At 43.3% G+C, this 17593-nt stretch overlaps 1 long non-coding RNA gene across 1 annotated transcript in view; it reads right to left on the bottom strand.

Annotated features, from left to right (window-relative positions):
* LOC146799477 (uncharacterized) overlaps window positions 1-17593 on the bottom strand; it is a 76668-nt gene that overhangs the window by 10559 nt on the left and 48516 nt on the right. The window contains exon 2 of the long non-coding RNA XR_014969277.1: window positions 7043-7218. This is a non-coding gene — a long non-coding RNA (uncharacterized LOC146799477). The remainder of the gene's footprint in view (window positions 1-7042; window positions 7219-17593) is intronic.

The following is a 17593-nucleotide window of genomic DNA, read 5'->3' as shown; positions in this document are numbered from 1 at the left end:
AGATTAATTGATCTTCGTGTAAGAGATGATTCCAAACTACTATGCCCGCTTCCCTTAATGGTGTGGCCAACGCATCTTTGACCCAATCAGGGGACCCTGGAGAATCCCAGATAGGAGCGAAATGACTGAAGTATGGCAATTTCACAGCTCTTCTAACTCTATACCATGTCTCAGCCATACCTCTTAACATTTTTAATCTGACCTTTTTGTAGTATTTTGGGTCTGCGTACTTAAACATAAAGCCTCCTCCGCTCAGGTTGTGACTTCTCAGCTCAACCTCAAAGAGTCTGCCCATTTCTGAATTAGATGGAGTAACCAAAGGCATCCTGCCGTTTTTTAACAGAAAGGACCAGGAAAACACAAGCAGATCGGGTAACGCTAGTCCACCTTTTTCCAGCCTCCTTCTCAACTTCTTCCAGGAAATTCTAGGCCCCTTAGAGGCCCAAATGAAAGAGCTGATCTGACCCTGGAGTTTTAAAAACCAAGCTTTGCAGAAGGGGAAAGGAATAGCCTCAAAAAGGAAAGTAAACTTCGGTAGGATTACCATTTTTATGAGGTTGACCCGACCAAACAAAGTCAGCGGGAGATGCCCCCAGTACTTCAACAGGGTAACCACTTCCTTCTTGACTATCTCGAAATTTACTTCCGTGAGCTTAGCAATGTCCTGTGTAATCCTTACCCCTAGATATCTCATATCCTTAGTGCATCCTATTCCATCTGCTGTTTGATTCCAGGTCATCACCTCAGTTTTTTGCTTGTTAATCTTATACCCAGAGAATTTTCCGAAATCCGTAGTGATTGTTAACACGGACTTCAGTGCAGTGTGGATGTCGCTAGTAAAGACCAAGATATCGTCCGCGTGTAGCCCAATCTTTTTACTCCAGCCATTATACTGGAATGCTAGGATATCTGGAAAGCCCCTGAGCCATCTAGCTAGAGGTTCTATATATAGATCGAATAAAAGAGGGGACAAAGGGCAGCCCTGTCTTGTTCCCCTTGATATCTGTATTGGTTCTGACAGGGCTCCGTTAACAAGAACTCTAGCAGAGGGTGCAGCATAGATTCCCTCCAAAAGTTTTGATAAATTTGGGCCAAGATTGAAAGACTTGACTACTGCTTTTAAGAAGACCCAATTGACACGGTCAAACGCTTTAGCGGCGTCAAGTGCCATAACCGCTAAAGGGAGATTGTACGTGGTAGCCAGGTCGATTGCTCCAATAAGATTGAATGTTAGTTCTTTGAGCATTCTACCACGGATAAAGCCCTTTTGATCTTTTTGCACTATCAGAGGAATGACCCCGTTAAGCCTCTCTGCTATAATTTTTGCAAACAGCTTATAATCACAATTTAAGAGTGATATTGGCCTGGATGAATCGCACTTTTTGGGGGATTTACTAGATTTCAAAATTAGAGCAATGGTAGCCTCTTTCCATGAGTTCGGAAAATCCAGACCAGAGATAAAAATATTGTAAAACATGTGTAGCAAAATTGGTGCCAGAATGTCCTCCAGGGCCCTATAAACTTCATGGGGAAGACCATCCGGCCCGGGGGCCTTCCCTTTCTTACCCTTGCTTAATATTATCTGTATTTCCCCTATACTGAACTCAACTTTCAGACGCTGAGACTTCTCCATTGGTAGCTGTACACACGAATCTTGCGCCAACCACCTGGCAGCTTCTTCGGGGGTCCCAGCTAAATCCTCCTGATAAACTTCCCCAAAATATTTGAAAAATGCCGATTCAATAGCCTGATTATCTGATAGTAGAGCCCCCGTTTGCTCGCAACTGATCTCTTTGATTATATTTTTAACCTGATCACTCTTAACTTTCCACGCTAGTAGCTTACTGGAACCCTCCCCATACTCAAAATGCTCTAAGCGGCTTGTCTCCCAGCGTTCCATGACCTTTGTTTGAATAATGGCAGACAGGGATGTTTTCCGTGACTCGATTTCAGTCAGCCTGGTATCCTGCTGTCCCGGGTTCTCTGTAGAGATCAGATCAGTCTCGAGCAACAGAATTTGCTGCTCTAAGTCTAAAATCTTTTGAAGGTATAGTCTTCTTCTAGCAGCTGCAAGAGTACCTAATCTACCCCTTAAGTAGGCCTTATAAGAGTCCCAGACTATTCCCATTGAAGAGGACCCCAGATTGTTATAAAAAAATTCTAGTCTCCTTTTTCAAAATATCAAGAGACTGTGGGTCCAACAGGATAGAACGGTCTAATGTCCATCTAGATTGGAGCCTTACCTGGCCCAGATTTATACAGAGTAGTACAGCAGAGTGATCTGAAATATGTACGCCTATATGCTGGATATCTGATACCAAATCCTTTAATCTGTTATCAATTAGAAAGTAGTCAATCCTAGAATGGTGTTTGTATTTCTTATTATGGAATGTGTAGCTTCTATGGAGGCCCACTCTTTGTCGCCAAATATCGCACAGGCCCAGTTGTTTAATCAAATGATGTAACAGTGCTGACATTTTTGGATTGACTACAGCTCTACTATTTGATGATCTATCCAGCTTATTGTCGATCACCGCATTGAAGTCTCCTGCCATAATAATTGGATCCGGATAATCCAGTAACTCTGCATACAGAGCATCAAGGGGGCCTGTGTCATCCTGATTAGTAGCCAACTAGAGTGTATTTATGACCGTAGATCTTTAACTTTGCTACCAACCATCTACCCGAAATAGTTGAGACATTACCTTCTACCATAATATCCGTCCCTTTTTTTTATTAAGATTGCTACACCTTTGGTGACCGCCATCTGCTTTGATACAAGTGTGCAGAAGATCCATTTTTTAGCTTTGAAAAAATCTAGACTCTCAACCTCTGTCAAGTGGGTCTCCTGCAAAATTATGATTTGTGCACGGCAGTCCCTCAGATATTGCAGTATTATCTCCCGTCTAGCTCTGACCCGCAAACCATTGACATTCCAGGAAAGTATTCTTATTTCCTTAGCTACTTTCTTGGACATGATCTACAAACTTCATAGTAAGTCGGACAATGGCTGCAGATTAAAATGTCACTGAGGCAAATTAGGATATTTTTTCCCTTGATGCTCCCCAACCTGGGCTTGACAACAACACCCCTCCCACTCCCCAGGAAAACCCTCCCCTGACTTACCAAGTAGGAAAGCCCTATGAGTGCCCTTCCCCCAGAGTTACATCAAGTTATAACAAAGAAAAAGAAGAAGGGAATATTTCCATTAAGATGGCTAATAAGGAAACCCAAGCCTTTAGTCTTTCCCCATTTACTGATAGCCAATTTTCTTGCATTCCCAGTTCCCTTCTCAATTTCTTCTTTTGTTCCTACTTGAAGATATACTTCAGCCATTACTTTCTCTATCCCTTTTCCTCTCCATCTCAGACTTTTTAGATTATATACGAAGGGCGTGGTAATTAAGTCGTTTGGTACCATCAGACGGGCAAAATTGTGTTCCAATTGTATTGATTGTGGAAAATGATCACTTTCCGTGCATTGAATAATCTGGAATTTATGCCTCTAAGACCTTACATTTTCGCTCACAAACATGTGGTCGATAGTTGAGCTCTTGTTCCCACTTAGAAAGGTGATTGATGCCGAGAGTCCTCTTTGGTGTTTCCATTCAAATGTTTTATACCTAAAAATTCTAGCTGGCTTCTAAATCTTTTACCCATTTGATGATGGTTCCTGATGTTTTTGCATAAATCTGTGTTAAAGTCATATTGTATCTGCATTGTTTTTATCAATTTAATCAGGTTATTCATGTGCGCCTCTTTAGTCACTCTTCTTGGATGAATATAGATATTTATAAAAATTATTATTCTTGGTGTCATGTTAGTCTTTTGATTATCCAATTTTATTACAAGGATCCATTTGGTGTCCGTCGGTTGTTCTTCCATAGACCAGTCCAGTTTGGTTGAGAGATAAGTAGACAAACCCCCTTTGGATGGCCAAATCTTGCTGATTTTACTGCCAGTATATGGCAATCCGTGTAGCCTAAAATTGGCAGGGGTTTGATGCGCCACGTTTCTTACATCAAAATTATATCATATTTTAAGAGGAAATCCATAACTTTGTTGTTTCCTGGTAGGTTTTCTAACCCATGGGTGTTCCAGGAGCAGATGCTCAGAGTTTTAGGACTTTCTTGTGGGATGTTACACTTGTCAGGATTGCGTGTGTGCGTGGAGTGTGAATGGCCCCGTCCATTTGCCGTCTGCTCCCCATTTGATCTTGTTGTTACCTTGTATATTTACTCCTTGGGTGCTTAAGGGCTTAGTGATTTTTAGGTTCTCGTATTCTTTTTGATTGGTTCCTGCGCCAATAGCATCCCTTGAGATCGATCCTCCTCTGGACGGAGCTTGGCAGTTCGGGCTGGACTGTTCCCAAGAGGCACAGCGTCAAGACTGATTTGCATATAGCTGGGTCTGAACTGAGGTGGCGAAATGAGCTAAAGAATGAGGGTGGATTCAGTCCAGATCTGTGACTGGGGGTGAGTGTCTCAAATGCTTCAGCGCTCTGTCCATTATCTCCTTGTGTTTGCTTTGTTTTCCCTAAGTTGGCAGGGTATGCCCAGGCGTGGGTCCCTTGCTCACTTTGCCACTGGATTCAAGCTAGCCTGGCCTATGAAGGGAGTTACCCATAAACCGGTCCCAGGATGCTTTTTTTCCGGTTCAGGGAAGACCTGGCTTGGCAGTTAGGGCTGGACTGTTCCCATGAGGCACCGGGTCAAGACTGATTTGCATATAGCTGGGTCTGAACTGAGGTGATGAAGTGAGCTAAAGAATGATGATGGATTCAGCCCAGATCTGTGACTGGGGGTAAGTGTCTCAAAAGTTTCAGCGCTCCATGCATTATCTCTTTGTGTTTGCTTTGTTCGCCTTAAGTTGCCAGGGTATGCCCAGACGTGGGACACTTGCTCACATTGCCACTGGATGCAAGCTAGCCTGGCTGATGAAGGGTGTTACCCAGAAACCGGTCCCAGGATGCTTTTTTTCCGGTTCAGGGAAGACCTGGCTTGGCAGTTCGAGCTGGATTGTTCCCATGAGGCACTGGGTCAAGACTGATTTGCATGAGGCTGGGTCTGAACTGAGGTGGCGAAGTGAGCTAAAGAATGATGATGCATTCAACCTAGATCTGTGACTGGGGGTGAGTGTCTGAAAAGTTTCAGCACCCCGTCCATTGTCTCCTTGCGTTTGCTCCATAAATGAAATTCCCTGATCTAAATTAATTTGGGATGAAGAGAGAAAAAATTGTCAGTTCAGAAATCCAATGAAAAGCTCTGATGGGAGATTGAAAGTCTATGCGCAAGCAGGATGTTTTTGCATTTCAAAATATCAGAAGATAGATCAGTAAAATCTAAGTAAGGCAGCCTCATTTGAAAAGAAGACATCAGAAACTCGAGAGCGAGCCTCTTGTCAGATAATGGGGAAAATAATCTGGGCATTTGAGGCCTGAGCGTACTATGTTGCAACATTATTTTCTTTCGTATTGTTCATCCTCTAATAGAATATTGGTAAACTCCAGGGAATAAGCAAACTCCCCATTTTCTCGCCAGAGCATAATAGACTTTTAGATCTTTGTCCTTGAAAAGTTACATTGGTTTCTTGCAGTCCAAATGCAATGACTCATCTTTCCTGTTGCTTCACCTTCCCCAGTGAGACCCTTACTATCAGTTGTCTAATACAAAACTAGTGTCTATTCACTAGATAGCAGTAGGCTTCTGAAGTTGTAGCATCTGCAGCAAAGAGAAGAAAAACATCTTCCACCCAACTATTCAATGTGAAAACAAGCCTTTCAGTGCTCATGCATCATTTTTCACGTAACATGGCATCGCAAGTTAGGCTATCAATTCAGTTCCTTATTCATGGGCAGGCCTACAACATATAAGTATGGTTACCTACTACAAATTTGCATTTAGCATATGTTTTATTTAAATGAAACCTTGTGCACATTATTAATAAAAGTGTTTAAACAGAGGATAACATTCATGTCATCAATAGCAACGCAGCTCCACTCTAGGCCGGCTAACGAAGTCAAATTGCCTACACTGGCAGCCTGAGGCAGGCAGCAGCACAGCAAGGTGAGAAGCGGACTGGCTTTTCTTTTTATAATTGCAGATCCTCATCGTACAAAGTCGGAGGAGCTGTGATTATGTGTGACTAATGCATTTTAGTGCTGCAATGCAGATACCAGCACTAAAATGCGTTAGTGAAACCCCTTAAGCGTGTTACTGAGCTGCCTCGGATTCTGTGAGCCCCCTGAGCCCCACAGTCCACACTACACGGCTGATGAACCAGAGTGAGGCCACCCACAGACTCTAGTGAGTGGTGCATACCCCCAGCTCACTCAGTTTCTCTTTCCAGGGATGCTTATGTTTCCAGGTTCCACTTTATGTGGTCGGATTCTGATGGAAGTTTGAGCAGGCCAATGGGGGGCTCTGCAAGGATTCTGCCTGCATGCTCTGCCACTTTGTAATATGTAAGTAACTGTAGTTATGATTTAATATACATGTTTCTTTAAATATTAGAATGTAGTAGAGTTTAGGACTCTAGAGTTTAGAATGTGAGTCGTAAGAAATCATTCTTACTTGTGTCTTGTGAAGGGAAAGTCGTGGGTTGTATACCTCTGGAAATAAACCTTTTATTCTTACAAGACGAACCTTTTTGGAATCCTATTTCTTCCTGATTGGCCTTTTCTACAATTATTGGCGACGATTGGGATAATTTTGAGGAACCCACCGACCAGATTTAAAAGTTTATTGACGAACGAGTTGAACGAGACAAAGGATTTTTTCCACAAGCGGCATTGACGTGAGTCTGGCCTCTATTTGAAATTGGGGAAGACCGGTATGAACTCACTGCTTTCGGTGCTTAGGCGGGGAAACAACTTTGCTCATCGTGGCTTTTGAACTTCCTTTATAACTGTGTGAGAGCGAATATCAGATGGGAACAGAAACGACGGAATGGTGTATGGGGAGTTTTTGACACGGATACGTTTTTTTAAAACTGGTGTTGGATCTCCTAATACTTTTCGTTTGGAATCTAAACAAGCCTCCTACCTTGTCGGCAAGTTCACCGTTGCAACCCGCTGACTTTTGATTTCCATCATCGTTCTCTGCTTCGCGTGTCACGGAAGAAGACGCGCATCAAAGGTGTTTCCAGTCATCGCGTCGTCTCGTCACCACGTCACTGCCACGTATATTCGTCACTACGTGAATTACGCACAAGCCGCCATCTTGAAAAAAAAACCCAATATTAAAAGCATTTTCTAGCTTTATTGATGGAAAGATATCCCGTTCTAGGTTCATAACGGTGATTGAGCGTTTTCAAGCAACGTTCTTCATATCACACTGAATGCCTATTGCTGTCGTGGTCTGGGATGTAACGAGAACCACTGACCTGAAAGCCGGATACAGCAGGAACGATGCTAGTTAATCTCCTCCCCTAAGAAGTGACACCTGCGCGTAGCGTAATTACGGCACAAATGGCACCCCTACCGGGGAAGGGAAAAAAGGGGACAAAGGAAACAAAAACAGCGTTGTCGCCTGTACTTCGGGCCCGCTTGACGGGAAGGGTGCTCTCTCTTGTCGGTTTGTACCACTAAGCCCTGTAACGAGAGTAGAACATACATTCAGAGACAGAAACAATCATGCGCTTCCTCACCCCCTCCCGCTCCACAGGTTGGCACTTACTAGAGGTAATGACAAGGCAGAGGTCGTAGCTACAGGCGAGTTCACCAAACAATAATACCTCTAATATCTTGAAGTAAATCTCACAGTCTCGGAAATAGAGGTAAAGGATACTTATCCTCTTGTCGCGTGCAGGTCTGCGCCGCTTCTACGACGTCTGATTCAAGCTGAAATCCAGCGCTATCATAAGCGCACCAAGAATATGTAGGCAGGGTTTCACGAATGTCCAGCGCTATCATAAGCGCAATGTCTAGTATGAATCACGGTGAAGGTATTCCGACAACGGAAGGGGAGACGGGACACAGGGAGCTGGGTCGAAAAGGAATTGTTCCTACGCGACTGAACGCAGGGACACCTGGGTCTTGTAGTCCTCCCAGGAGCCTGGAATCCCCGCGGTTGCGGTGGAAGTGCAACGCGGTGGGTAGGCTCGTCGGGAAGAGTTCTCAGCTCCCGCCCTTCTTCTGTAGTAAGGAAATGGTAGGGTTTACGAAGGAAGGGGGAATGCAGGGTTGGTGTAGCGCTCTTCGTCCGCGCGAAGAGTTCGAGGCGGTTCCTGGAGGCAAGGAGGTGTTGCGAAGGTTGGTCCCGCCAGGACTCCTTGAACTAGTTTCCAGCCCGTAACGGCTGGGGAACGCTGCGAGCGTCGCGGTGCTTCCGCGCTGAGGAACTTCACGGGTTTCTTCGTCTGGTAGGGTTTAAACGGGTATCTCCGCCTGGGAGCATGGAAATACGTAGCTTCTCTTCAGGTATCTGGTACTTGAGTGACAAGCACCTGATTTCGTGGGGGAGGGGTTTTTATAGGGATGGCAGATCTACCCCATTGCATCTTGGGGACGGTAGTTCCAAAGCCCTTCCGATTCATGCTCATACCGTGCCTGCTCTACGGCGCCCCCTCTGTTGGGCCATGACAATTGCATAGTGAATTTGGACTTACGTATGATTCTCAATTTTATGGAGTATTGTTTCAATTTTCATTCCTTGTTTAATGTCTATGTTCTTACTTACCGGATTACAGTTAAATGTAATTCTTATGTGGTTTATTAACAATAACCTGTATTTTTTTCTTTTTGGAACATTAATTTGATTGTGTATTCAAGTATATTATACTTTTCAAGGAATTAAATTGTAAAACATGTCGTCCTCATCTAACAATGTGATGCAGCCACCACCTTTTCTTCCTAATCCAGGTAAACCACTTATGCCATGGCATAGATGGTTTAGAATTTTTGACAATTATTTAGAAGCTATCGATGCAACAAAATATTCTGCTGGGAGGAAAAAAGCACTGTTGTTTAACCATCTAGGTAATGCTGGGCAAGATGTTTTTGTAACTTACCCGTAGTACCATCCCCATCTCGTGATGATGGTTGGAATGTGTATGAAGAAGCTTTAGCTAGGTTGGGTAAACAGTATGTAGATGAACCGTCTGTTATGGTGGAACGTCACTTATTTTTTAAGCGTAAACAAACACAAGAAGAATCCATTGAGGATTATTTAGCCGTGTTACGTGTTCTAGCGGCGAAGTGTCAATTTGCATCTCAATTGGATACATATTTGCGGGACCAGTTAGTGTTTAATTGTCATAATAAGAAAATACAGGAACGTATTTTAACATGTAAGAATCCTTCTTTGAATGAGGTTATGGACATTGCTAGAAGCATTGAACGATCTGTAGTCTCGTCTAAAATTTTGACACAAGATCCCACCAGTAAATTAGATTCTAAGGTAATGCAGGTTGATACTAGTTCCAACAACGATGAAACAAGTATAAGTGCAGTCTCCACAAAAGTAAAAATTAATAGTTCATCAGGAAAAAAGGGTTCATGTTATAGATGTGGTTCAAAGTATCATATGGTGAATTTTGCTAATTGTCCTGCACAAGGGAAAAGGTGTAATACATGTAAGAAGATTGGGCATTTTTACACGGTATGCAGATTTACTAAACAAAAAAGTAAGATTAATAGTGTAAACATTGAACAAGAGCAGCTTTGCAGTGCCATGAACAATATGTTATCCACTATTGAGATAAATACTTTGCGGAGTGATTTAAGAAGATGCAAAGGCCCTTTATGTAGTGTGGCCATTGGTGCTGTTGATGTGAATGTCATGGCCGATTCTGGATCGCCCATTACTATTTTAGATGAGAAAACGTTTAGTAGATTTTGGTCCAAAGTTTTGCTTAAACCTACAGATGTAAACCCTAAAGCATTTGGGGGGTTCCATATTACCATGAGAGGATATTTTTCTGATTCCATTACATTTAAAGGTAGGGAGATTTACACAAAGATTTATGTTGCTTTGAACGGCAGAGACATTCTAGGGTGGCAGGATCAAGCAGATCTAGGTATCATTGTAAGACCTGGACATGTAGAACCCGTTACGTTAGGTGATCTACCTATCTCAACGATTGTACATATGGGTGATCTTGAAGGTGAGGTAAACAATATTGTATCAAAATATCCTAGCGTGTTCTCAGATAAGATAGGTTTAGTTAAAAACTTCTATCACACTATCAAACTTAAGAGGAATGCGGTTCCTATTGTTCAAAAATGCAGACCTGTTCCTTTGTCTGCTAGGGAGGATTTTAGGAAATCTCTGAATGATTTATGTGCACAGGACATCATAATGCCTATTGAATCATCGGAATGGGTTTCTGCCGCTGTAGTGGCTCGCAAAAGTTCTGGCGAGATCCGCTTATGTGCAGATTTGAGAGTCCTAAATCGCAATATTGTTGTGGATTGCCATCCCCTTCCCAGGATTCAAGAGATGTTGGCAAATCTAGGTGGTAGCAAATGTTTTAGCACGATTGATCTAAAGTCTGCTTATCAGGTAGGTAGGTATAGCTTTATTCGATAAAAAATATCATAAAAGCACAACATACAATAAAAGTTAAAAAGGATCAACTATCATGATTATGGCTAAAATACACTACATCACATGATATAATAACATAATATATACAATAAAAACAGGAAATTCATTATAAGAAGATTGGTAGAAGAAGGATAAAAAGGGTTGTGCAGCCAAGCCTCGACAACATTTCAGTGCACAAGTGTGGCGAGTTTTTTTCCCCTCAACAGCCAAGCACATCCCAGGTACTTTGCCAGTCCACATACCACAAAAAGAGATGATGTATCTGTTTTTAAAATACGTAACACAGTTGCATAATCTCTAGAGCCCAGGATTCTACAAATTGGTCTCAGCCACTTGGATCTCGCTCTTCCATAGGTATGACAGGCAAAGAGAAAGTGAGGAATAGACTCCTTCGGGGATGCACAACTTGGACAACCAGTTAATGTGTGTATGTGACCCTTCCAACCAGCCGTAACGGAGTTAAGTGGTAAGGTTCCTAGTCTGAATCTTATCTACAATGACCTATCTAATGGAATCTGGATAAAATCAAGGTATGGTTTCAATTTACAAAGTGTCTTGTGCTCAAAATAAGACTCAGTCAGCTTCCCCACATTAGGATTCCTTAACTCTCTCTCTTTGACCCATCTCCAATAGGCCTTCTTAAGATCCAATTTTGGGGGAGGTAACTGGGATTCCCAACAGTCTGCATATCCTATTTCTCTCAACAATTGTCTTACATTAGTGATCCATTTTATCTTGTTCCCAGTATCAGCTAATGTAAGTTCACTTAGGGCTGCAGCATACTTAGCGAGCTCCGGTGTCCTTCGTAGTCTTGCCCAGAATAGTAAAGGGCGAAGTCGTACGATGTCTTGGATAGAATGTCTACCCAAATCATAGAACAATGGTTTTAATGGGGTTGATGTGGGAAGAGAGATAAGGTCCCCCATAAACTTATTCTCAGACTTAACTAGCTCAGGGATGTTTTCATAGCCCCAAATTTCAGCTCCATACATTGAGCAAGATAGTGCTTTTGCCTCATATACCACAAGGGCTGGGGCCACTGGTCTACTCGTAGAGAGATGTTGTTCTCTAATGATGGCACCAGAAGCCCTCTTGTGGCATAAGAGCATCTTAGTTAAGTGAGAGCTCCACTTCATCCCCTTTGCAATCCGGACACCCAAATAATCAAAGGAGTCCACAATATCTAGCGGGTTGCCATCCAAAGTAAAAACATTTCTAAAACGTCTTGTAGGGTTAATTACCATTAATTTGGTTTTCTCAGTATTTATAATCAAGCCATAAGACCTACAAAAAGTGCTAAACCTATTTAAGATCTTTTGCAGGCCACCTGGGGATTTTGAGATCAGAAGAGTGTCATCGGCGAACAGGATGGTAGGGATTTTTTCACCAGCTAGGGCTTGAACATCAGCTGGGTCCTCTCTAAGAAGATCCACCACCCCATTGATGTATAAGGAAAACAGGGTGGGGGCTAATACACAGCCCTGGCGGACCCCCCTGTTCACCGTGACACCTTCTGTGAGCTGTCCCTGAACACCCCATCTATTCTTGGCGTGATTATCCTCATGTAAAAGCATTAAAAAGGCGAGAATCTCTGGGGGAACACCTAATTCAGATAAAACCTGCCATAGCCTTTGGCGCGGGATCAGGTCAAACGCAGACTTAAGATCTATGAAAGCCAAATATAAAGTGCCTTTTCCTAAAACTACCACTTTCCAATAAATCATATAAAATCTAAAAACTTGATCCATTGTGCCTACCTTTTGTCTAAAACCTGCTTGAAGATGGGATAAAATATTCATGTTCTCAATCCACAGCTTCAATCTCATGAGAAGGACCCTGCCAACCACCTTCTGGATCACATCTATTAGACTAATAGGTCTGTAGTTGGCAGGGTCCTCTTTGTTGCCCTTTTTATATATTGGAATCACTACTGCGGCTTTCCAGGACTCTGGTACTGTGGAACCCCTAACTATAGCATTCATTATGGCGGAAATAAACGATGCCCAGGGTGATGGATCATGCAAAAGCAAATCTCCTGGAAGGCCGTCTGGGCCCGCCGCTTTGCCCGGTGCAATACTTTTCATTTCCAAAGTCACTTCCTGGATCTCAAAAGTAACATCGGGTGGAAAGATTACGGCAGGAGTCAAATTATGCTCTTGCTCAGAGGCTGGGGAGGCATCCTCTCCCGCGTATATAACAGAGAAATGGTCTTGCCATTGCCGCTCTGTTATATGATTGGGGATGGTTTCCGTTTTGCCCCTCTTTGCTCTATTTATGAGGTCCCAGAATAAAGTGGAATCTCTTTTCAGTGATGCCTCTTTAAGCTCCTGCCAATATATTTCCTCCCATTCCCGTTTAGCGACTAGCAAGGATCTAGTGTATTCCTGTCTTGCTCTTTTAATCATACTACTATCTTGTTTCTTTAAAGCTTTTGATAATGCCACTCGTTTTTCTCTACAGGCTTTGGAATACCATAGATTCGATCCTTTCATTGGGGCCCCTTTGCAGGGTAGTTTCCCTTCTAGAGTAAAGAATTTTCCTATCTTTCTTATAGTATCTCGGTAGAGTGAGGATACAAATTGAAGGTCTCCCACTTTGTTGTGAACCTCAGCAAGCTCCTCATTTTTCCCCACCAGTATTTCCTTAATACTTTCCAGATTGCTCTCATGTTGTGAAACCCCATGCCATTTAAGCCGTCTATTACAACCTGCCAGCATTACCTCTTTAGTTGACATCAGGGGTGGTTTGTTGATCTCACACTCCGGGGTCGACCAGACATCATTAATTTGCAAACAGAGTGGATTATGGTCGCTGTCCATAGTATTTTTCACGGTCATATCCACAACGTTCCCCCAGAAGTGAATATCAATAAGAATATAATCAATACGGGACGGGGTAGTTAACCTATTATATGTGTATGCTCCACCCATATCAGATCTAGACCTGCCATTCACTGCTCTCAAATTGAATTCTTGAGTAAGAGCATTCATTTGAATTGCCCTTTGCGACCATTTCTTAATGGGAGGCAACTCGAGAGGCGGAATGCCTCATCTAAGATCTTCCTCAGTGGTTCCCATTAGATCTTCAGAACATAGGGGTTCGAATGTGCAGTTAAGATCCCCGCATACAATGATGTTAGAATGGGGGTCAATATGGGATATTTCACATTCCAGATCAGATACTGTCTGGGATGTCTGTCCACCCACAGTACCTCTGGCATAGATGTTAAATAGCTCTAGTGTTGGTCCCCCTGATGGACCTTTAATAGTTAGATGTAAAAGATCAGGGGAGCCACCAGTGTGGGCTTTCACTGTCCAATTGTGTGTTATATTAACCCACACTAGTAGCCCCCCTGATGGTCGGCCCTTCCCTAGGCTTATAGCTGGTTTGTAATAGGTGGCGTAGCCTGTTTTGTAAAGGGGGGTTAAGCTCCATGTTTCCTGGAATAGGCAGACATCAAAAGTACCAATAAATTCCTGCCATTCTGGAATTAAAAGTTTTTTCGGGAGCCCTGCGATATTCCAAGAGACAATATTTAAAGTTGCTGGGGAAGGAGGGGATTTTGTGCTCGCCTGATACCCAAGGTCTTCCAAGGAATTAGGGCAGTTAGTTGGAGATATCTCTCGAGGAACTAAAGACTCTAGAGGGGATAAAGACTCAGGAGGGGTTGATATAGGCACTTTGATAGGGTCAGAATGGGTTAAGCCTATATCTCTAGTGCGTCCCCGTGGCAATTCTTGATCCAGTCAATCCACCCTGTTTAGGTTTGACTCTTCTCTCTGGGTCCCTACTCTGCCCTGAGGCTCCCGCCCTGGGAAAGGCCAGAGCGGTGAGCGCCTGATCTGTATGGAAGAATAATCTGATGAGGATGTACGGAATTCCAAAACCAACAAATTCTCAGCTAATTTAGTGTTAGTGAATAGGAGCTCAATACAATCAAATTGGCTGGTATGGAACGAGAGTCTTCTTTCTCTAATAATATCTTCTCGTATTATTGACCTACTTCCTCTGACGTGCCTTATCCAGTGTATGGTTTTATTCTTTAAGGATTCTCCATTTTCATGGCCTTGGGTATTGGAAAGTTTAGGGACTTTAACCATGTAAACTGTTTCCGCATTATACAGTGGGCGGCCAGAGGTTGTATTGGATGCGGTATTGGCTTGGGAATAAGCATGGACCTCCTGATAACTTAATCTCGGAGGACCAGCAGAATTTAAAGTGTTGAGAATATTCGGGTGATCTTTTGAGATTTTTGAGCTTTTGACAATGTCCGTGTATAGACCTCTACTACCACTGGCAGAAGCCAGTAACTTTTGTGTTGGCTCATTCCTATTACAAACTGAATGGGTCCCCCCATGTGGTGTTAACGATAAATTATGCTGGACTGCTATCAAGGGGGCTAGTGGTGTTTCGTTTGCAGGATGACATAACGGGTCAATGGGCATAGATGTTAATGGAACCCTCTTGTTTAGTTCCACCACTATTTTTTTCAAGGATTCTACCTCTTTTAATAATTGGTCAATTTTCGTTCAAGAATCTCTCCCTGCATATTGTATGTCTGTACTGCTTTGTTATCAACCAAACCATTTTTTCCACATTCCAAGGATGCAGGTGATAATGCCTCCTCGTCTAGACCCTCCAGAATCGCGAATCTATTTGAACATAGAAGTTCGGGGGTAACTGAACTTATAGACGAATGGATTTCAATGGCGGGTAATGTTTTCGAGGGATTCAGATTTACTTCCGTACAGAGCTCAGACTGCCCAATTGGATTAGTACGGGAAATGGCTTTGGAAGTTACTTGTTTAACACTTCTAAACATTGTTGGGATCTTATGGTTTTGGCTGCTACCTATGGGTTCACCCGCTAATGCTAATGCTGCATCTGGTGGTACCCTGGATTCCTCCAGCATCTCTTGGCAATCATTTACTATTATTTCAATCCTTTCCAATACACAATTGCTAGCTGCATGATTAACTTTCTTAATCTTTTTCCCCTTTTTATTTGAACTGCCCCCGCCACCCTCCATAGACTTTCTTTTAGACATTAAATTATAATGCCAGAGGGTAGCAAAATAGACAGCTAAATATACTTTCGGCACTTTTGCTAATAAGTTCTTTGTCCTGTTGTAATTTAGAGCAGTCACTACTTGTTCGCCGCTGGAGCCGCAATGATACTTTCTATATTGTAGTAGTGGGGTCACAGTACCTTCATGATGTGGGCGAAATGTTGGGGGGGATGCCCGGCCTGGCCTCTACCGGCCCCCTGACGGCCACACGACAGCCCGCCCTTTGCCCGGGCTTAGCCCGGAGCGTCCCGCGCGTGTCCTCGCAGGACGAGGGACCGGACGGGGCTTTATGCGCCTCCTGGCGCGCTCTGTAGCAGTCACCTGGGCCAAGGGGATCCTGGGTAACGTAGTCTAGGACCGGCGGAGCCAAGCCCGGCCGGTCAGTCAGCTGGCTGGTAGTCCACCGAAGCAGTGCGGAGTGAAGCCCAACAAAGACCGGCAGTCCCACAGGGCGTCACCCGGCAGTCAGGAGGTAAGGGACACACTGGACTCGGCCCCGGACGGGGCTTTATGCGCCTCCTGGCGCGCTCTGTAGCAGTCACCTGGGCCAAGGGGATCCTGGGTAACGTAGTCTAGGACCGGCGGAGCCAAGCCCGGCTGGTCAGTCAGCTGGCTGGTAGTCCACCGAAGCGGTGCGGAGCGAAGCCCAACAAAGACCGGCAGTCCCACAGGGCGTCACCCGGCAGTCAGGAGGTAAGGGACAATGGATAATAGACCCTGAATGCTTATTGCAAGCCTTGTGGCGGCCACGGACTACTGCTTGCAGAGGCTGAGTGAAGTTTCATCAAATTCAGTCTGCTTATCATCAAATTCCATTGTCTATAGAATCTCAATCACTAACCACATTTGTTACACCTTTTGGGGTTTTTATGTACAAACGTATGCCGTTTGGGTTAGCATCGGCTGCTAGTGTATTTCAACGTCTGATGGATAAATTGTTTTCTGGAATAGAAGGGATTCAGGCTTTTCAGGACGATATTTTAATTCACACATCTACACTTGAATCACATTATGTACTACTTGACAAAGTCTTACATAAACTGGAAGAGGCTGGTATGACTATTAACAAAAACAAGTGTAAATTTGTTACTCAAGATGTGGACTACCTGGGGCATAATATTTCCGCAGATGGTATTAAACCTAAATTATCTCTAGTTAACGCCATCAAGGAAGTTCCAAGACCACACGACAAGGATGCATTGAGAGCTTTTTTAGGACTGAGCGAATATTATGCTCGTTTTGTGCAAAGTTATGCGGTCATTGTACAACCTCTGAGAGATTTGTTAAAGAAAAATGCAAAGTTTATCTGGTCTGAGGAAACTCAAGTGTCCTTTGATAAAGTCAAAAAATTAATTTTGGAAGCACCAGCCATTAGGGCTTTTTCTCACGGTCATAGTTGTGTAGTCACTGTAAATGCTAGTTCAAAAGGCCTAAGGGCAATCTTAAGCCAGATAGTTGAGGGCAAGGAGTTCACCATAGCATTCGCTTCAAGATCTTTAAATAGTGCTGAATCAAATTACAGCTCTATAGAGCGTGAAGCTCTAGCATGTTGTTGGGCTGTAGAAAGTTTAAAATGTACATCTGGGGTTCAAGATTTCAACTTTTCACAGATCATAAGCCATTGATATACATGTTAGGTGATAGTAATTCGAACAAAGCCTCCACTCGTTTGATCAGATTACTTGCTAGGCTACAAGAATTTCACTTTGATATTAAATACATTCCGGGTGATAGAAATGTCAGGGCTGACTGTCTGTCTAGGATTCCGTTAGAATATGAAGTCACGGATTTTAACAGCAATAGTGATTCTGATGTTGTTTTTAGCATTAATGATATTACACAAATGAGTAAATTATCGGAAGAGGAATGGATTGAGTGTGCACGGAAAGATTCTTGCCTGGAAAGAGTGAAGAAATTTTTGGTTCAGGGATGGCCATGTGATAGGAGTTTATCCATGCAAGATAAATGCTTCTCGCAAG

Source organism: Triturus cristatus, chromosome 9 (assembly GCF_964204655.1).
Source record: "Triturus cristatus chromosome 9, aTriCri1.1, whole genome shotgun sequence".
Taxonomy (NCBI): Eukaryota; Metazoa; Chordata; class Amphibia; order Caudata; family Salamandridae; genus Triturus; species Triturus cristatus.
This window is presented reverse-complemented; position numbering and strand designations above follow the sequence as displayed.